The 21990-nt window shown below is 46.9% G+C and overlaps 1 protein-coding gene and 1 long non-coding RNA gene across 8 annotated transcripts in view; one reads left to right on the top strand and one right to left on the bottom strand.

The window, feature by feature from the left end:
- LOC310687249 overlaps nt 1-20047 on the top strand; it is a 22942-nt gene extending 2895 nt beyond the window's left edge. The window contains exons 2-4 of the long non-coding RNA XR_014516332.1: nt 17292-17376; nt 19240-19458; nt 19799-20047. This is a non-coding gene — a long non-coding RNA (uncharacterized lncRNA). The remainder of the gene's footprint in view (nt 1-17291; nt 17377-19239; nt 19459-19798) is intronic.
- Nucleotides 1-21990, bottom strand: part of DENND2A (DENN domain containing 2A) — a 76221-nt gene that overhangs the window by 53062 nt on the left and 1169 nt on the right. The window lies entirely within an intron of this gene.

Genomic DNA, 21990 nt, shown 5'->3' with positions numbered 1-21990 from the left:
AAAAACCCGCTAGACGAAAGGGTTTTCCGTTTTGGAGGTGCTTCGCAAGACAAATTTCCTATGGGCTTGCTTCGCAAGACGAAAATGTCTTGCGAGTTCCTGCAGGGGGTTTTTCCTCCCCCCCCCTTTCCCCAAGCCGCTAAGCCGCTTATCAGCTGATCCTAAGCCGCTAAGCCGCTTAACAGCTGATCTGCTAAGCCGCTTATCAGCTGATCCGCTAAGCCCGCTAAGCCGCTAATAGCGCTAATCCGCTAATGGGCTTGCTTCGCAAGACGAAAAAACCGCAAGACGAAGAGACTCGCGGAACGGATTCTTTTCGTCTTGCGAGGCACCACTGTATGTTTTAAAACACCACAGTGAGGGGAACAGGAAGGTCCTACATCTAGTATGCTATTTTTTCAGAAGCCTCTTATTTTCCACCTTTGCAGAACTGCAGGGATATTTCTGTACTTCCAAGATATCACAGCATCCCAAAAAGAAAGTGCTTTGACCATCCCATGACGATCAGGACTGAGGTCTATTTCACATGTCATGGATCTATCAAAACTATGGCTTACAAGCCTGCTGGCTTCCAGAGAGGAACCCGCACCCACTCTACTCCTCCCTGGACCTTTTCACTCAGAGCGGTGCAGCTGCTAAGATGAGGCTTGGGATCATGTGCTGTTTGAAGCCGGAATCACGGTTTAACAGCATCCCTCCTCCTTTACAAGGATCTGTAACCACAGGACAAACCTTGGCCACAGATTAGAGTTTAGGAGGAGACCTTAACCACAACTGCAGCTTTGGACAGCAAGTGAAGCCAAGCTGCACTGTGCTAAAGGAATGGGGAAGGAACAAAGGGATGTGTGAGCTCCTCTCTGGGAGCTGTAGAATATTTGCATGGCTCCAGCAAGTCATTCTTTGGCTTACTGCAATGATAAGTGTGAAGTCATTAACATGGCTAATGTTTTGCCATTAGGGCATGGCTGCTGGTATCTGCCATACCCCACCCAACAAATCCCAGGAGGCTTCATAAGGGAGCTGCCAATGGAAGAATTGCAAGGCAGTTCTTCACTTTTGAGTTTAGATAAAAGGATGTGTGTGCATTGTTAGTTAACCATTGACATTAGCTTTACTTAGGATAATAACTGAACTATTGGCAAGCTTTATGCTCAATAATTTTCTTCGATCTGTTTTAAATGAATTTATTACTTGCCGATGGGTGTCCTAGTTATATTATAGTGACAATACAATACAATACAATACAATACAATACAATACAATGAATACAGCATTTCGTCATCATCCATCCTTCACCAGCTGGTATCAGGGCAGGTTATAACAATTTCAAATTCAGAATTAAAAACAGTTTTAATGTTTTATATCCACGAGATTAGGGTGGGTCCTGAAAACACAGTATCTCAGGTGCCAAACCCAAAAGCTCTATGTTGAAGAAGCCAGACACCCCTCTATGGGGAGGGAATTCCACAACTTAGGGACTGACACAGAGAATTCCTTCTCCTGGGCCGCCACCACCACCACTGAACTTCTGTGGGAGGTGGAGCTACCAAGACGGTCCCCTCTGCTGATCTTAACACCTGGGGTGGTCTGTAGGGAAGGAGTTGGTATTTCAGATATGCTGGTGCATTTAGACTGTTATTTTTGCAAACTGTTGTGAGCACAATTCTGTAGAAAATGCAGTAAATAAATAAACCTATGACTATCATGGAAAGACAAACACCGCTATCCTAAATGTGTGTGTGTGTAGGTATTAGTAGATACTTGTTTGTACTAAAGAGAAAAAAACGTGCTTACACTTGAGTGGGAAATCGCTCAACACCTCTATACAAAGTTCCTTTCTTACTAAAAGTTACACAGTAATACATCAGTTTAAGAACTGTGTGGTTTAAGAACAATTTGGTTTACAAACTCTGTAAAACCAGAAATAGTGTCCTGGTTTGAGAACTTTACCTCGGTCTAAGAACAGAATCTGAATGGTGGAAGGGCACCGGAGGCGGGAGCCCTCATTAGGGAAAGCACGCCTCGGTTTAAGAACGGTTTCTGTTTAAGAACGGACTTCCGCAAAGGATTAAGTTCGTAAACCGAGGTACCACTGTACAGTACTTGGAAACTTGGGGAAAGGTGGTGATCAGTATTTAAGAGAAAGAGATTACCACACATAAAATAAAATTACAGCAACATAAGAGCAGCCCTGCTGGACCCAGGCAGTGGACCATCTAGTCACCTGCCAACAGGATGCCCATGGGACGCCTGCAAGCAGGGCCTGAGGACAAAAGCACTCTCCACCCCGCCTTCCTGTGGTTCCCAGCAAGTGGTACTCAGAAGCATCACTGCCTCCAACTCTGGAGACAGAACAAAGCCAATTGTGAGCAAGGTAGCAAGGGACAGAGAGTGGGGCAGGGGGTAAGCACAATATGCAAAACAGAGCCTCTACATCCAGGCATGTAAAGAATTTAGAATCCCACAAATATTAACTTCCCCAAATATCTACAGACACTTAAAAATGGAACTGAGCATATGTCAGAGAGAATAACTAAGACCTATCTATTTAGGAAACTGCTGCTGGTCTCCCATTCCTAATCAGTACATTCCCTCCAGCCAATAATACAGAAAGAAAACACATCCATGAAAACAAATAGAAACCAGGAAAGAAAACCAAAAAATGAACCATTTTGCTATCACATGCAACATTTTTATTATTATTTTATTTTTTAAAAGAACATTACTAAAGTGTTTAAAAATGCAAACAAATAAGATCAACAAATTTATTTCAATAGCCCAATTAGCTTATGAGCAACCAAGCCAGCTGAATATGCTTGGGAATAGACAAGAGAACAAAGGTTTTCTCTTTCTCACTGGTGATTCCCCCCCCCCATCCCCCATCCGTGGACAGATGTACTTAAGGCACACAGACTTATCCATTCACTCACTCAATCGTTTTACTAAATTTATGCCCAACCTTTTCTCCAAGGAGCTATTCAAGTTAGTGCACATAGTCCCTTCCTCCAATATTAACCTCACACAGCCCTGCACGGTAAGGTAGGCTGAGACAGTGACTGTCCCAACAACACTTGGCAAGCTTCATAGCCAAGTCCAGGTCTCCATGGCCTAAGTTCAACACTTGAACCACAAAACAAAATAGGGAGCTAAGGCCACATCTCAACGATATTTCAGGAGGTGATCTGCCATTTTGCTAAGAGGCTGTGACAGGTCCCATCAGCACACAGCCCAATACCCAAGAGGAAATGTGGACTCTTGTTTAAAAGTACAGTGGTACCTTGGGTTAAGTACTTAATTCATTCCGGAGGTCCGTTCTTAATCTGAAACTGCTTTTAACCTGAAGCACCACTTTCGCTAATGGGGCCTCCTGCTGCTGCCGCACTGCCGGAGCACAATTTCTGTTCTCATCCTGAAGCAAAGTTCTTAACCTGAAGCACTATTTCTGGGTTAGCGGAGTCTGTAACCTGAAGCATATTTAACTGAAGCATATGTAACCTGAGGTACCACTGTATTATGTATGTGTTTCCACCATCAGTTTCATGCTATTTCCCCCGATTTAAGTCATCCTCTCCATTTAGGGAGGAAAGATGCAGGCTTTCATTGGTTTATAATGATCATTGACTATGTGAGTGTTTGGATTCACCTCGATTTTAAGATGATGGTTCCCTTTCAGGATACCCCCCCCCCCTCCAAAGAAAGGAAAATTCCAACAAATGAGCAGGAATTCCTCCGGCTAGGAACTGGAACATTTCTAGCACCTTATAAAGTAATGTTTGGCTGAGGCTGGCTATTAAAGAAGCTGCTAAGAAACGCCAGTATTGTCCCATGAAGTTTGCATCATTCTGCTCCATAAATGAAAAAAACAACAACCTGGATTTTGTTCCCTTTTTTTAAAAAAAGGAGGAGGAATCCCAAGAGGCTGATTACCCAGAGGACTTCCACCCTTCCTGCTTTGTTATATTGTGTATACACAGAGGCGTGCACTGCATACTCCTCTCTTGGCTGCTACAAAACTATTGCTTGGCAAGAAACCAGCTGAACATCTGCAAAGGAGAGGGAGGGTCTGCCCTCCTCTTCTCTTCCAGAACAACTTTAGTGCTTATACCTTGATACGAGCTTCGTATCCCCCTAACGCAGAAGCCACACCCTAGGCCTACGCAACCATCCTGTTATGCTCATCCTCACCACCCACAATTCCTGCCCAGCTGAAAGCCTTTTCAAGTTATCAGAATGTACTGTAATTGCAACCATTTCACTTATTAAGGGTGGGTGTTTAGTCTTCATCCACCCTGCTGAACATGTAACTAACCTTGTCTTCAACTTTGACTCCGCACTCACCAGATCAAGTCCTCTGCCAAGTCATATTACCCCCCCTTTACAAAAATATGAACACTCTCGGCAAAAAATCAAGTTCACACCCTGATCGCCTCTCACCTGGACTAGAATAGCCTCCTCTTCCATTGTCCCACCTCAATCCAGCGTTCTGTTTACCCTACTCCATTTCCAGCTCCATCCTCTGTTAACTCCAGTATGTTGAATTTGAAATGGTCTACAGCTCAGGGCATGGAACTTTGCCATCATCACATGTTAATGGTATTAAGTATTCCTCCTGCCATATGCATTTTACTTCTTCGTCAGAAATGGCATTCGTGTGCCAATCTGATTAATGGATTTTCTTAATTGGACGGTACCATTTGGATAATAACATCACAGCTTACCTATTTTGTGTGTCCCGCTAAACACTACTAAACATGCACATAACATTCTGATTACTCTCCCTCCCCCAAAAAACACTTTAAGTGGGTCATGAGGGTCTAATCCTTTTCACTGCCCATTGGTTTCTGTACCCCCAAATTATGCTCCTACTTGCCAACCCACTCCTCCACCCTGGGTTTTTAGACATTTGCTTACTATAAACAAAAATAACAGTCTTTGTCAGGGCTTTGTTAGAAGCATGCAAGATGTCTTTGTATGTTAAAGGTTTTGTTAGGTCCTTAGAAATGTCTTTCAAGCTAGCTCAAAACCGCAACTGGTGCCCTTTCCACCTCTCTTGGCACTCATTATTTCCCCTTAAGCCAAACTCCAGACTGGCTTTGCATGTAGACTACAAATGTTTGCAACAGCTTATGGCACTTTTGCCCCATCAGGCAACATCAAGCCTATCAGGGAAAGACAGACACCTTGGATGAAAATGAAAAAAGGATCTCTCTTTTTAAAAAAATATAACAACACAACAATATCACAGGCGTGTGTTATTGTGATACATTAAGGATAATCAGCAGATTTTAAATGGTTTTCTTTTCAAGAGATGTGTTCTTTTCCCTTTAAATTTTAATCTTAATTGTTAGTTGGGTGCCTCTTGCAGAGTTCAAAGGCTACTCAACAAGTCAGTTACAACTAACACCTGAACTCTCGCCAGGCCTCCGGGCTTTGATCTAGCAGCTCAATTTTTGCAAAGCTTGTCCTAATTGCAAACATTATTGCTTAGGGAGTGTAACCAACAGCTGCATCTGCACAGGCACCCTGTAGCTCCCAGCAACATCCCTGAACTGCTAGCCAGGGCCAGGGGAGTAGCGAACAGGCCACTATTCATGTCCTTACTGACCACAGCTGCCAAGTGACACCTGAAAAAGGACAAGGTGTGTTTGCCCTGTGCGGACAATACACATAAATAATTACAACAGGCTGCTCAAACAGATGTGCGCAGGTGGGTGCACCTGCCCTGGTCAAAACGGAGGCACTGGCTGGGAATTTCAATGTCCACGATGCTGTTGGTGCTTGCTAAACAATAACTTTAGATGATACCACCAGAAAGAAAAAGAAGAGAGGATGCTGCTGCACAAAACCAGAAGTGGATGAGCCCTAATAGGAGCAACTTCCCTCCTAAAGAGGTGCTATGGACCTGCCAGCACTCTCTTATTCCAACATGCTATCAGGCTGATGTAATCATTGCTATATGCAAGCCTATTCATCCTCAGTCCTGGCAGAGGAGCAGCGCAATTATCGCTCTTGCCTGAGCTGCTTGCAGTAATGCAGTTTGTCAGCCAAGATTGTAGGAAGGAAATGGGGAGGTTAACTCTGATGATTTCATGGCTTTGTAAATGCAGTTCATTAAAAAGGCACACAACTGAGAAGATAAGGAATATACGCCTAAGCCAGGCCAATGCTTCATCTGGCCCAGCGCTATCAATCCTAACTAACCTTGGCTTCAGACATGCATTAGTTGCAGGAAAGCATGATCTCATGGAACTCACCAAATCTTTGACAGATGGAGGGCTGGTTCACAGACATGTATGCTCCAGTTGCCCCTATTTACCAGAGGCAGTCACAACATCCTGGATCTTGTACCTGGTAAATCTGTCCCCATTTTTGCCTTTGGTGGGGCATGTTAAAATTCTGTTAGTTGAGCTAGATTTATCATTCCTTAGAGCAGTGTTTCCCAACCTTTTTTGGGCAAAGGCACACTTGTTTCATGAAAAAAATCCGAGGCACACCACCATTACAGCCCCGTGACGTCAGCGCGCAGCGTCACGCCGGGAGGGACGCACGAAAGTGTAAGTTTTAATTTTTCCCCCTCCCCTTGCCTTCCTTCTGTGCCAACCGCCAAAAAGCCAAGAAAAAAGCCAAGACTTTAGGGCAGCAGGTCGACACGGAAGAAGCTCCTACCTAAGGACAGGTGTGACGGCCGTGTCCTCTTCTGCCACACTTGGCAGCCCTGCCTCACGGTCGTGACTCCCACCCTGATTTCTCCCCGCAGGTCGAGCGGCACAGGCAGCCCAATGTGTCCAGCCCAGACACAAGCCCCGCTTCCCCACTCTAGATCCTGAATGCGACCAAGTGCTCTGGACTCCCGAGCAGGGTGGGAAAGAGGACTCGCATCTGGTAGCCTCCGGGCTCCTCGCCTGCTCGAGGGATGGCATTGCAGGCAAGCTGCCGGCCGTCGCCATCGCCGCCCCCTCATGCGAGTGGACCTGCCCGGAGTGGTGGGCTGGGGGAGGCTCGCTCTCTGTGGGGATGTGGCCCGCACGCGCGGCCCCGCTTCCTCCTGCCCAGGGCTGAGCTCCTTACCCGCGATCTCGGTCTCGCGCACGCGGATCCCACTTATTCCGAAGCTCGCGCCACTAGCCGGGGCTCTCACACCATGCCAGGGCGAGGCGGCACGGCCCACTGACGTCATCGCGGCTCGCCGCCGCCCTCGACTTCCCTGTTCCCTCCCCTCCCTCGGGTCGCCGTGGTTACCGAGGACTGCAAGCTGCTCGGGCGAGCGTGGGGCATTAAGTGGGAGAAGGAAAATTAAAATTAAAACTCGCCTGAAGGCCGCCTCTCCGGATATGAAGCTATCTTTCGAATTTTTTAATTTTTCCCGCGGCACACCAGGCAACATCTCGCGGCACACTAGTGTGCCGCGGAACAGTGGTTGGGAAACACTGCCTTAGAGGTCCAGCTCCTGAAGAGAAATCTTGGACCCAGATCCACCTTATCCCTAGTGTGCATACCTGCAGATACATGCACATCTATGCTAAGGTACCATGTAGTGAACAGCCTGCGATTTCACATGGCAACAAAGATCATCTTGAACTGTTAAAGGTAAAGGTAAAGGTAAAGGTAAAGGGACCCCTGACCATTAGGTCCATTCGTGGCTGACTCTGGGGTTGCGGTGCTCATCTCGCTTTATTGGCCAAGGGAGCCGGCGTACAGCTTCCGGGTCATGTGGCCAGCATGACTAAGCCGCTTCTGGTGAACCAGAGCAGCGCACGGAAACGCCATTTACCCTCACGCCGGAGCGGTACCTATTTATCTACTTGCACTTTGACGTGCTTTCAAACTGCTAGGTTGGCAGGAGCAAGGACCGAGCAACGGGAGTTCACCCCATCGCGGGGATTCGAACCACCGACCTTTTGATCGGCAAGTCCTAGGCTCTGTGGTTTAACCCACAGCGCCACCCGTGAACTATTAGGCAAAGGCAATTATGCTTTCCTATTACAGTCGTACCTTGGTTGTCAAATGGAATCCGTTCCGGAAGTCCATTCCACTTCCGAAAATGTTTGAAAACCAAGGCGCAGCTTCCAGTTGGCTGCAGGAGCTTCCTGCACTCAGTTAGAAGCTGTGAAAGCCATGTTGGACATTCAGGTTCTGTGAGGGTTTGATTAGCTGCTTGTGCGTGAAAACGTGCTCCCTCAGAGTTTGTGCGACCCCACAAACCTCCGTGTGTGACGGAGCTCCTCAGACATGTCTGCTCTAGTCACTAGTAGAGTCCGACAGTGGCTGTCTGCGGAAGCGTTTCCAGCAAAGAAGTTCCTTAACGGAAACGCGTCTCCTGGACTCACGGCGTGACAGTTTCCTGCGAGGTGTGGGTCTCCCTATGGGAGACTCCGATACCTCCCCACTGTTCTCGCTGGAAGCCTCCCTGAGCCCTCCCTCCTGCTCGCATTCCCTCAGAGACCCACTCCTCCCCCTGCTGGTCCCTGCTTCAGCAGTTGAGTCTCTTTCATCCTGCCTGAGTCCCTCCACCACCTGATGCTCTGATGGCAGTTCCCTGACATCCACCTCCCCTCCAGGGCCCCCCTCACCCCCTCCCAATTCCTCCCCCCTGGGAGGTGAAGGGCTAAAACCCCGAAACGAATCTTCCTCATCTTCTGACGTCTCGAACAATTCTCTCCATCGATCGTCGTCCTGGCCAGCTGAATCCTCCTCCTCTTCAGAATCTGGGAACCCCTCCAACTCCTCTTCCTCGTCGGTGGTGGCAAAGTATTCCCTTCGGAACCTCGCTACAGGCTGAGGTTTACGTGGGAACCTCTGATGAAAAGTCTCTATTAAAACCTCGTCATTGACATCCTCTGCCCTAACCCAGGTGTTTTCCGACTCCGGTTCCCCTTCCCACATTACCAAATACTCTACTTGATCTCCCTTCCACCTGGAATCGAGGATCTCCGCTACATGGTAGCTGTGTTCCTTCTCCTCCATTGCTGGTCCCCTAGTGACCCTCCCCTCACTGTCTCCTCTATACGGTGACAGCAACGACCTGTGAAAAACTGGGTGCAGCTTCATGTGGTTCGGTAACCGGAGCCTGAAAGCCACTGGATTGACCTGCTGTATGACTTCAAACGGACCCAGCCTTTTGGGTCTTAATTTCTTACAACCTCCTTTGAATGGCAACCCTTGGGTTGACAGCCACACCTGGTCCCCCACCCTGATGCTTTCACCTTCCCTTCTGTTTTTGTCTGCCTGCCTCTTATATTCCTCCTTAGCCCTGTTTAAATTGAGTTGGAGCTGGCGATGGATCGCTTCCATTTCTTCCACGAACTGTTCTGCAGCTGGAACGCTCCAGTTCTCCCCCTCCCCCCCTGGGAAGGCTCTGGGATGGCACCCGTGATTAGCCAAAAAGGGGCTCATCCCCGTGGACACGTTCTCTGCATTGTTGTAGGCAAATTCTGCCAACGCCAACTTCTCCACCCAATCATTCTCTCTGTCATTAACATAACACCTCAAATATTGTTGGAGAACCCCATTTGCTCTTTCCGCCTGCCCGTTGGTTTCAGGATGACGGGCCGTCGAGAAATTAACCTCTACATGCAGTAAGCTCATGAGCTTCCTCCAGAACCTGGAAGTAAATTGTTTCCCTCGGTCTGAAACCACCCTCAAGGGGGCGCCATGCAACCTAAACACATTCTCTACAAACAATTTGGCGGTTTCTTCTGCTGTAACCGCATGTGAGCAGGCTATGAAGTGGGCCATTTTAGTTAACAGGTCTACTACAACCATGATGGCTGTTTTCCCTCTAGACCTTGGCAGATCAGTCATGAAATCTATTGCCACTGCTTCCCACGGTCTCTCAGGTGTGGGCAGTGGTTCTAATAAACCAGCCGGCGCCTGCCTCTCCCCCTTGGCTCTTTGGCATTGTTCACACCCTCTCACATACTCCCGCACATCTTCCCTGACCTTGGGCCACCAAAATTCCCTGGTAACCAGCCACATGGTTTTGTGTTGCCCAAAGTGCCCTGCTGTGGGGCTATCGTGCAGCTGCTTGAGTACCTTCTCCCTCAATTCCCCTTCAGGTATATATAACGCTCCCTTATAATACAATGCCCCATTTCTCTCCTCAAAACCACCGGATTTGTCTTCCTCCCCTCTGAGATCCCTGAGTTTCCCCTGGGCGTATGCATCCTGCACCGTACCCTCTACCAATTCCCTTTGCCCCACCAAAGTCGCCCCACACACCCAGCGGTCCTCTGGAATGATATGGGTTTCTTCGGGTGCTCCCTCCCCCTCCAAATATTCAGGTTTGCGTGAGAGAGCGTCCGCCCTAACATTCTCTGGGCCTGGCACATAACAAATCTCAAAGTTAAATTTGGAGAACTCTTGGGCCCATCTCAACTGCCTTTGGTTGAGCACTCGCGCCGTTCTCCAGTACTCTAGATTTTTATGGTCCGTGCACACTTGCACTTTATGTTGTGCACCAACTAGCAGATGCCTCCATCTCCGGAACGCCTCATGAATAGCAAGCAGTTCTCGGTCGTACACCGTGTAGTTCCTCTCGGATTTGTTCAGCTTCCGCGAGAAGAAGGCACACGGACGCCACTCTGACTCCTCCTTCCCCGGCTGCAGAAGAAGCACCGCCCCTATGGCTCTGTCAGATGCGTCTGTTTCAACCCTTAGCTTCTTTCGTAAATCCACATGCAGAAGTTGTTCTTCAGAGGCGAAGGCCCTTTTCAGTTCCTCAAACGCTCGCTCCGCCTCCGCCGTCCATACAAACTTCTTTTTACTGCTGAGACAGTCAGTGATGGGCACCGTCAGATGGGCGAAGTTGCGGATGAACTTACGATAAAAGTTTCCAAACCCTAGGAACCTCTGCACATCCTTCTTGGTTTTGGGTGTTTTTCCATTCCAGCACTGCCTGTACCTTGCCGGGATCCATGGCCAATCCCTTGTCTGACAGGCGGTACCCCAGGAATTCCACCTCCTTGGTATGGAACCGACACTTCTCCAGTTTGACCCACAGCCTGTTGGCTTGCAGTCTGCTCAACACTTCTCTGACGTCTCTCACATGTTGCTCCTCATTCTCAGAATACACCAACACATCATCTAGAAAGGCAACGCAATTCTTGTAGAGCAAAGGGCCCAGCACGTGGTTCATAAAAGATTGAAAACACGCGGAGCCTGCTTGTAATCCAAATGGCATAACGAGGTATTCAAACGCCCCCAAAGGGGTAAACATGGTGGTTTTCCATTCATCCCCTTTCCTTATGCGTATCAGGTTGTACGCCCCCCTTAGATCCAGCTTTGTGAAAATCTTTCCCTTCCTCACCCTGGTCAAAATATCATCAATTCTGGGCATAGGGAACGCCACCGGTTCAGTCACTGCATTCAGCCGCCTAAAATCACATACAAGTCTCGGCTTGTCCGCATTTTTTTTGTCCACAAAGAACACTGGGCTCCCCCCTGCTGCTTTGGACTCTCTGATGAAGCCTCTCTTCAGGTTCTTGTCAATGAACCCTCGCAACTCCTGCATTTCCCTGTCTGACATGGCATACAACTTGCCCACGGGAAGCTGTGCTCCTGGGAGTAAATTGATCTGACAATCAAAGGGTCTATGAGGTGGTAGTTGGTCAGCTTCCTTCTCGCTGAACACGTCGCTGAGATCTGCATACTGTGGTGGTACCTTCACCTTCCCCATTACTTCAGTCCCTGCTAGGGTGGCTTGGGCCCCTGCTGAACCCTTCTCCCCTTTGCAGTGTTCTAGGCAATGTGCTGAACCAAAGGACACCACTCTTTGATGCCAGCCAACCAGCGGATCATGTAGAGCTAGCCAGCTCATTCCCAAAATAATGGGAGCGCCTCCCAGGGTGGCCACATTAAACGCTATCAGTTCTGTGTGCCTTGCCACCCTCATTATCATTGGGACAGTCTGCAAGCGGACTCCTCCTCCCAACAACTCCCTGCCATCAATCGTGGTCACCTGCAGGGGGTTGCTTAAAGGGATGGTCTGTATCTGGTGTTCAGCAGCAAACTCCTTGCTCATAAAATTGCAGGAGCTGCCTGAGTCCAATAGCGCCTTTATTTTTAGGGGGTGCCCATTCTGCAGCTCTAGCGACACTTCAATCACTAGAGCAGGTCGAGGAGCTTCTGGCACGGGCACTTTCACTGCTCTTTGGCCTGGCTGCAGTGCCCCAATTGTGGCAACCAGGCGTTGGCTTTTACCTGCTCCGCTCCCCCTTCTTCTCCCCCCTCAACAGCTCCCACCATCCCTTGCCATTCCTTCCTCTGGGGGCAGACTCTGGCAAAGTGGCCTGGCTGTTGGCAGAGATAGCATTTCCGGGGGCCCTTTCCCTCCTTCTTAGCTCCCTCGCTGGTTTTTGAAAATGCGCGCGCGCGCGCTGTTCCGATTTCCATCGGCTCTGCCGGCGGGAAAGCTGGCTCAGGAATGTCTGGAATGCGGAACTCCTTCCAACGTTCCCCTCTCCCTTCCCGCCTCTCCAAGGCTCTTGCCTCCTGCCGCGCTCCTATGGTCAGCGCAGATTTGGTCAGCTGATCCATAGACTCCGCCCTGGGGCTCCGTGCCAGCTCGTCTTTCACCCCCGAAGAAAGACCTTCTTCAAATAGCATTTGAACGGGTGCCGCCGATAAATCCCAACTCAGTCTGTGAATCAGCATGGTAAACTCAGTCCAATATTCACGGACAGATCGACTTCCCTGCTTACAAGCCATTAGCTGTCTGCGCACCACCCCTTCCTCAATATCGCTGGAAAACATGATATCCATTGCACGAAAGAACTTCATTGTGTCCTTTAGTATGTCATTGTGCGTTGCCATTAGGGGTCGAACCCAGTCTCTAGCCCCTTTCTCAAGATGCCCAATTACAAAAGCAACTCGCGATTCCTCATCAGGGAACTCATCGAACTGCACATTAAGGGCATATTGCATCTCTGTCCTAAAAGCATGGTAGTCCTTGGGGTCCCCCCCAAATTTCTGCACCAATCCTGGTACCTTTCTGGGGAATTGCGTGGCTCTCCCCTTCTTGTCTGCATCCTGAGCCCTTCTCTCCTCCAACCTCGCCGTCTGCAGGGCCAGTTGAACCTCCAACGCTCGGTATCTATCTTCCAAGCTTGGACCAGCTCCAGCCCCTGCTCCTCCGGTTCCGGTTGGTTCGCTCATGATGCCTTCTCTTGCACAGGCAGCGTACAAAGACTGTCGGACTGCTGTGAGGGTTTGATTAGCTGCTTGTGCGTGAAAACGTGCTCCCTCAGAGTTTGTGCGACCCCACAAACCTCCGTGTGTGACGGAGCTCCTCAGACATGTCTGCTCTAGTCACTAGTAGAGTCCGACAGTGGCTGTCTGCGGAAGCGTTTCCAGCAAAGAAGTTCCTTAACGGAAACGCGTCTCCTGGACTCACGGCGTGACAGTTTCCTGCGAGGTGTGGGTCTCCCTATGGGAGACTCCGATACCTCCCCACTGTTCTCGCTGGAAGCCTCCCTGAGCCCTCCCTCCTGCTCGCATTCCCTCAGAGACCCACTCCTCCCCCTGCTGGTCCCTGCTTCAGCAGTTGAGTCTCTTTCATCCTGCCTGAGTCCCTCCACCACCTGATGCTCTGATGGCAGTTCCCTGACAGGTTCCAAAGAACATTCACAAACCAGAACACTCACTTCCAGGTTTGCAGTGTTCAGGAGCCAAAACGTTCGAGTCGCAAGGCGTTCGAGAACCAAGGTACGACTGTGTATGTCAGAGGTCAGCAAACTTTTTCAGCAGGGGGCCAGTCCACTGTCTCTCAAACCTTGGGGGGGGGCTGAACTATATTTTTTTTGGGGGGGTGGGATGAATGAATTCCTATGCCCCACAAATAACCCAGAGATGCATTTTAAATAAAAGCATACATTCTACTCATGTAAAAACACCAGGCAGGCCCCACAAATAACCCAGAGATGCATTTTAAATAAAAGTAGACATTCTACTCATGTATAAACATGCTGATTCCCGGGCCGTCCGCGGGCCAGATTTAGAAGGCGATTGGGCCGGATCCAGCCGACCCATGGTATATGTCTCTAACCAAAAGAACATGCACTGTCATAGCTTATCACTTGAAGAGTAAATAAACCGTTCATCATAATGGGAACTAGCCTAGCCTTCCCCTCTTTTCTCCTCTGGTGTGACTGTGATGAGGTGATCAGGAGCCTTTGCTTCCCATTTTGATTAACCTCAGTTTAGTGATACATCGGAGCCCTAAACTGTGATGAAATCCTAACTACTGTTTGCTGAAACAAGCCAGCTTCATCAATCACATATTGAAGTTGACTTGTTTCAAACAAACCATAGTTAAGATTATCCACATTTTGGGGAGCTCATACAAATATGAGAAGCTGCAGTCAAACAAAAAAGGAAGCCAACCTTTTGAACTGCTCCTCTCAGCCATGCTGGAAGTGGAGAAGGAGTGGGGGGGGGGGATGTGCAGGCCTGGGGAAGGGAGGCTGGCTGGGCTTGTTCCCATTGCGATAAACCATGGCTGAATCATGACTTATGAACACAGTCATAGGAGCTGCCTATGTTTCCTGCTCCCTCAATTAGATTCTGGGTTTGGAAGGATTAATGCTTCATCTTCCAAAAGTAGCCCACTTAGAATTACCCACGTGTGAGTGCTCTAGGACCTAGAGCATTCCCAGCATGAACTACAGTACAGATTCAAAGCTCAGCCTGGCCAGATATTCACTTGCTTTTTGTTTTTCCACCGCCTCATCCCCATTTTCTCTTGTTGTGGGCCTCTTTCCTCACACCCACTCTCCTCCTGTCATGTGAGCAAAGTTTCCAGCATGGTTGGCCGGTAGCCAACGCACAAGAAGAGAGAAGAAATCATTCGGGAAAAGCAATTTTCTGCTCCTTTCCATCACATAAACGTCACCCCCTCCCCTCTCCCCAGCTTGCAAGACTACTGCAGAGCAAGAACTTTTACAGCTGTTTGGATAGCCTGGAAATCTCTTGCTCCAAGCAAAGCAGCAGTGAGCTCAGCCCTTCAGTGTTTGGTGAACAAAGCAACATGTTCGCTGCATCACCACTTCCTTTTCTCAGGCCTATCCAATCAGTCCCAAGTCATTCCCCCACAATGGTGCACAAATCTTATGCATCTGTTCACATCAACCCCACTCCTGCCTTATGCACCCACAAGTAGAGATGGCACAACGTTCCACTGTGGCCACATTTCACCTTACTGGACCTCAGCAGAATCTGCGCACCTTCCAGGAATCTTCCACACTACGACCCTGACTGTCCTTATTCCAAGACCAAGCTGCATGAGGAACAGTCACTTGTGAATCAAGTCACCCATTGATACAACTGCAGCTGAACAGGATTTCCTGGGACTGTGCCATCGCAGCGGCTGAAAGACTGCAATCACTGGAGTTGCCATCAGAAAGTTGCATCTATTGTCTATGAAGATCTCCGTTGGCATGATATTGTTCACCATTATCAGGACACATATCACATGAACCATCTTCCCCGCTCCAGAAGCTCTTCCACAGAAAATAAACAGTCTATGCACCGAGCACCACACATATCTCCAAATCAATCCTATCGCTTAAATTCACAAATACATTTGCAGAGGAGTCAACTGCAGCTGGCTACACTTCACTCTCTTATAATTCTAAGCCGCAACCGAGCTATCAGTGTGTGTGTGTGTGTGTGTGCGCGCGCACATGGAGGAAAGATTGTCATTTTCATTCCTTATTTTTCACTTTTCTAAAAAAAGTGTTGAAGAGCATTCACAATCAATGTCTCTTTTTCAGAGAGAGAATAACCTAACCTGTGTCTTGAGCTACGTCAAGAGGCTTTTTGAAGCTTATTCTATGAACGTCCGCGGTCTAGCACTCGGCATCATTTATGAAACAGTGCTTCTGAAAAACCACTTGAGTTCATACTTCAAGTGACAGTGACATCTAATAGTATATAGGTAGCCGTGTTGGTCTGCCATAGTCAAAATAAAAAAATTCCTTCCAGTAGCACCTTAAAGACCAACTAAGTTGGTCTTTAAGGTGCTACTGGAAGGAATTTTTTTATTTTGACAGTGACATCTAAGTTAAGTTTACTTAATTAAGTTCACCGTAGTTCGCTTTAGCATGAAACTTGCATGAGCAAGCAAAAGGAAGAAGAGAGTTTATTTTGATTTATTTGCTCTCCTTGGTTCCTTCTTATCTGAGCCAAGGACAATGGGATAGTCGTAATGGTTAAGGCATAACCCTCTTCTTTTCAGCACCCTGTTCTCAGAGTGGCCAACCAGATGCCTGTGGGAAACCTGCAAGCAGGACCTGAGTACAGTGGTACCTCGGGTTAAGTACTTAATTCGTTCCGGAGGTCCGTTCTTAACCTGAAACTGTTCTTAACCTGAAGCACCACTTTAGCTAATGGGGCCTCCTGCTGCCGGAGTACGATTTCTGTTCTCATCCTGAAGCAAAGTTCTTAACCCGAGGTACTATTTCTGGGTTAACCAAGTCTGTAACCTTAAGCGTATGTAACCCGAGGTACCACTGTACAAGAACACTCTCTCCTCTGTTTCCAGCAACTGGTATTCAGATGCAGTGCTGCCTCCAACTGTGGAGGCAGAGAGCAGCCATCATGGCTAGTAGCCTTTGATAGGCCTCTCCTCCAGGAATTTGTCCAACCCTCTTTTAAAGCCATCTTCTTAGGCTGGGGGTTATCACTGCCTCACAGAGGAGCAAGTTCCATAGTTTAACTACGTGATGCATGAGCTTGGACTTGGTTTTTTCTGTCCTGACTCTTCCAACATTCAGCTTCACTGCATGCCCGTGAGTTCCATGAGAGATGGAGAAAAACTTTTCTCTACCCACTTTCTCCATGCCATGCAAAAATTGTTAAACTTCTATCACTTCTACTTGCTGTAACCTTTTTTCGTTGCTCTATGGCCTTGATTGCCCGAGTTGCCCTTTTCTGACCTTACAATATCCTTTTTGAGGTGAGTACCTTGCTGGTGTAACTCTACAATGGAAACTAATAAAGGGGAAAGAGGGTGGGAGCCAGATCAGTGTTTGTAGGCGTCTAATCAGTTGCTCAGTCTCCCTCTGCTTAGCCTTTGTTCACAACCACATTTCCCAATAGGAAAATGTCATTGCTAGCGGCTGAAGTGGTTGTCTACATGCGTTTTGGCAAGCTCCCACATGCTGGGTGGGTGAGGCTTCGGAGAGGCGGAAACTCAGCTCTCAAAAGTAAATCGATGGGGAGAGATGTAGTGTGTGCAAGGAAAAATTCCATTCAGAGGAGTAATAGTCCAACACACAATTTCCTCCTACCTTTAGCACTCTTTGGACCCGGTTGCTCCTCTTAGATTCTGACCAGTCAGTGGAAATCCAGGCAATAGGAGATGGAACGTTTTTCACTCAAGTGAGTATACACAGGGAACTTAATCAGGAAATACTTGTTTTTCTTGCTATGAGATTGATCTTCACACCTGTATCTTGGTCTGAAGCTGAAATGGGGGAAGGCTGCTATCTAATATTGTTTCTTGTTTTTGAAAATCTAAAGAGATAAACAACTACCTGACATTTAGAAGACATCTGAAGGCAGCCCTGTTTAGGGAAGTTTTTACGGAATGATGTTTTAATGTATTTTTAATCTCTGTTGGAAGCTGCCCAGAGTGGCTGGGGAGGCCCAGCCAGATAGGCGGGGTACAAATGATAAATCATTATTATATTATTATTACAAAGCACAAAACTGTACTCTACTACACCAGAGAAGGAGGAACATGGAAGGGTCATGACTCAGTGGTAGAAATTCATTTCATTTAAAATCACGACATGTCTAAGCTTGGCACACAAAGACAACAGAACAGCACAGGTGCCAGATGAATGTTATTGAGGAAGGAATTCTGCAACAAGTGGGGAACCACCCATGAGAAAGAGTCCTACTTCTGAGTAAACATGCACAAGATTCTGCTGTAAGGCTGCAATCCTGTGAACACTTACTTGGGAACAACTCACAAAGTAATGTAACACGCTACAAAACTTCTGTCCAGTCCAATTACAAGAGATACAAATAGATAAAATGAGTGCCAATATAGGGGCAGGAATATGCCAGCTTTCAGATTTCAGACCTGTACAGCACAATCCAATGTGTGTTTCCTCAGAAGTAAGCTTAATTGTATTTGATGGAGTGTACATCTATTTCACAACGCAGTCTTTGACACTGAAAATTGATTACTTTTGCAGTCACCTAAGCAAGTCTATTAAAGTCTTTATAAATAATAAAATTATCTCCCTTCCTTTGAAACCAGCACAGAAATGGAATACAATGTATGTATCTTCTGTATATTTTTATCATCAATAGCCAAAGGTTTTAAACAAAAGCTCAAGTAATAAACGCAAAATAGTAAATAAGCAATAAGGGTTGGCAGGTCCTGAAAAAGTAGCCGGTTCCACGCCAACTTGCAATTGTGTTACTCCATCAGTTGCTAAATTCCTTGGCGGTTCAAGGAAAGCAGCCACAAAGTTTTACTAGGACAATAAAAACAAAACCGGTCCCAAGCACACTCAGTAACCCTCACACAGCAAAAGAGCCACATGGACTTACCGCAGGAGTATAAACAAAGATTTGTTAACCTGTCATTGGCCAGTACCAAAGAGTAGCACTTTTTTGTGGTTTATCACCCTGGCACAGAAACTTTCAAGGTATATCTATAGCACACTAGAGACTTAAACTGGTTCAAAGAGTCAATCCGTCTCCCAAGGGAACCCTGGGAACTGGAATTCTGTTGATCTCTAACAGAAAGTTTCAGTATGCTCACTAAATAAGAACCAGGATTCTTGGGGAAGGAAAAGGAGACAGTACAAGTTACCATAGATAAACAAGTTTGTAGTGTCTCTCTCTCTCTCTCTCTCTCTCTCTCTCTCTCTCTCTCCCTCTCTCTCCAGTGTCTTAGCAAACCTATTCACCACCATTCCATCCTGTAAATCAGGAGTGAGGCATCTCAGTCCCAGGGGCCAAATGCAGCTTCCAGGCCTCTATCTGGCCCTCGGGAATCTCTACAGGCCGTCTGAAGGCCAGACCACCCGCTGGCCCTGCTCTGCACCTGCAAATGCTTTGCGGATTGGCTGGAGCACATCCTGAAAGTATAATGATGCCTTTTGCTTTAAAGTTAATTTTCTCTTACTTACAGAGATCGCACATTGAACCAAGACGAAAACTTGTTAGGTATTTTGTACTAATACTGACTGGAAAAAATCACTGCCCTCTCCTTTTTTTCTTTAGCAAAGTGGTCTAGATGTCACACTGGAAAAAGCCAAAACGCCACCCACAAATTGGCAGAGAGGAATTGCTACATTGCCGCAAGCAGCTGGGTTTTGCCCAGGGCAGTGTGATCCTTCAACGGACCTTGCCAAACAAGGGAACAGGCAACCATGAATAAAAGCTTTGGTCTCTGAAAAATACAGTGCCAGATCTTAGGCCACCAAGGAAGCATCACAGAAGGTTTGTTCAATCAATCGCTTCCACGGGGCACTTTCTGCAACAGATTGCAAGGGAGGCAAGGTGCGGTGAGGGTTCGGCTACCATAATCAGTTCACTCCTTTTGTTGTAGATGCCTCCACAGTTAATATGTGAATGGGAAAGACATATTAATAAAAGGAGCATGGCTCTGCCCATCTTGTTTAACTCTTAACACCCACAGAAAAAGTACAGGGAATAGTTTAAGTGTCTGTGATGCCATTAAAGAAAAGCAGATTTTATCCTGGTAAGTGCCTAGACAGGAGGCAGTCCTTCCTCACCATGGAGTTTCTAACACAAGCAATGCCAATGTGATGTCTTCCAGATGCTGTTAGACTTCAACTACCAACATCCCCAACCAGCATGGCCAAAGGTAGAAATATATAGAGGACAAGATTCATGGGAGCTGCAGCCCTACAACATCTGGAGAATGTAATAGCGGCCACACCCCTGCTGCAAAAGCATTGCAGCAAACTAGTGATGCTACCTAAAAGAATGTTTCTGACTATCCATTGCACCACATAAAATAAAGGCTCAACGATGGCTGGAAGCACACCCAACTTTATCCTGGCACCTGTCTGCCCTAGGCCTACTAATATGTGGGCAGTTTCACCAGGGTTACAAGCAAGGAGTTGATGCTGGACCAACACATCAGTGTCAAAAGCATTACGACAGCAACTCTCCTGGGTTCTTAATCCACCCAAGCCAATGCAAGGAGAAGGCAGCTAGTTAATGGCCATCATTTAAAGGGCACCATTAGCTGGGAAGGTTATTGGGCTTACCAACCGCAACCAAATTCCAAGTGCCACGGAAAGTATTTCATAGTATATGAAACAACTGATGCAGGTTATTCAGAACGCGCACACAGTGGAGTTTCCACTTTTTCCTTCAATTTGTACAGCACATGGATATTTTAAAAAGTAATAGTAACTAACTTCAGTCACACCCATTAATTATCTAGTGCCACCAATGAGAAGCAATGTTCATTTCCAGCTTGCCAAAAAGCACCAAGCATGTATGTTAAGATTAAGGGAATATGATATTGTGTTGACTTTGGATTGAAGTTTATACTATGAGAAGGATGAAAATCAGCCACTACTACAGCCCTCAGCTCCAAGAGACCCCCTACCCCACCCCAAAACAAAATTATTACTACTTTCCCTCTCTATAATTTGGGCAGAAAAAAATGTGTCTGTCTCAGTTGTTCCACTTTGGAATCTGGTGCTGGAAATTTAAAGCTTCTCAAAAAAATATGGAACATTTCATAGCTACATCCAAGACGAAGCTCTGTTGTGATGCAAGCACCACCGTCGCAATTTTCTAGACAATGGAAATGTGCCATTTGCTACTATATACATGCGTAATTTTTAAAAAATTAATAATTTTGGAGTGGGTAAAATACTTTACAGCCATACAATCCTACTCCCCTCTATGGTAGTCAATTGATCCCATACTACGGTTGGATCTAAAGGCCAGAGATTATTCTAAACACCAAGTCACTTGGGGGCAGAAGATCCAGGGTATGCCTCCATGGTGGCAATTGTATAATTTATATAAAAAATTAACATGATATTTTGCTGCCCTTTAAAACAATACAGCACAAAAGCTGCTTGAAGCAGGTCACCTCACATTGTCCAATGGTAAGAATGGCCATGGATGAACTTGGAGACTAAACAATCCATTTGTGTAAAATTAGAACACTGGTCACTGAACTACAGCAGGTTCTGGTGACGTTATTAGAAGAAACGGGTGTATGGGGGGGGGGAATGGAGGGGAAGAGATTGGATGAATAGGCCCTACGTAAGGAAGTTAAAATGGCATGGTACAGACTGTTCATCAATCCCAGGGTGTAACTTTGCTTTCCAAGTGAATTGAGAAATTTGGGGGTTATTACACAACCATTCTGTTTTTTAAAACCTAGTGAATTCCACTTGAGGTTTTTTCCTGCGGTCCCCCATTATTTTTTTACAATCTTTTTTTAAAACAACAACAGTTATCCCTATTTTTTATAGCAGGTTTGTGAAGACCTTCTCACTTTTTAACAAGATGAATGGAGAGAAGATGGATTATTTCCATGCAATGCTTTACTCATCACTTCAGTTTATGTTCCATCGAAAGAGAAAAAACCTTGTGATAGGAAACACCTAATTGGACTCAATTCTCTAAATAGGGTTTAAAAGATAATAAAACTAAAGCACACTGCAGTAAGAATGAACAGACCTGGAATCAGCTAGGCTGAACCCCTTTTATCTGCTGCTCCTGAAAACGGAAAAGCAAACTCAGCAGCTTTTATGCCAGAAAGTTTTATCTGCATTCCTAAGAGCACCGAAAATGTGGGCAAAAAGGGAGGAGGGTTCCCCACGCCCACTGGTGTGACCCACACAATTCCTTTTAGCCAAGCCTGTGGATTTGGTAAGGAGACATTCCCTTCTTTGATGGGGGGGGAGGGATCCAACAAGATTCTGTGGCATTTTGAAACCCGTGCTTTTGAGGTAGCCATTTCCATGACGATTCACA

This window comes from Podarcis liolepis (assembly GCF_965112155.1).
Source record: "Podarcis liolepis genome assembly, chromosome: 10".
NCBI lineage: Eukaryota > Metazoa > Chordata > Lepidosauria > Squamata > Lacertidae > Podarcis > Podarcis liolepis.
This window is presented reverse-complemented; position numbering and strand designations above follow the sequence as displayed.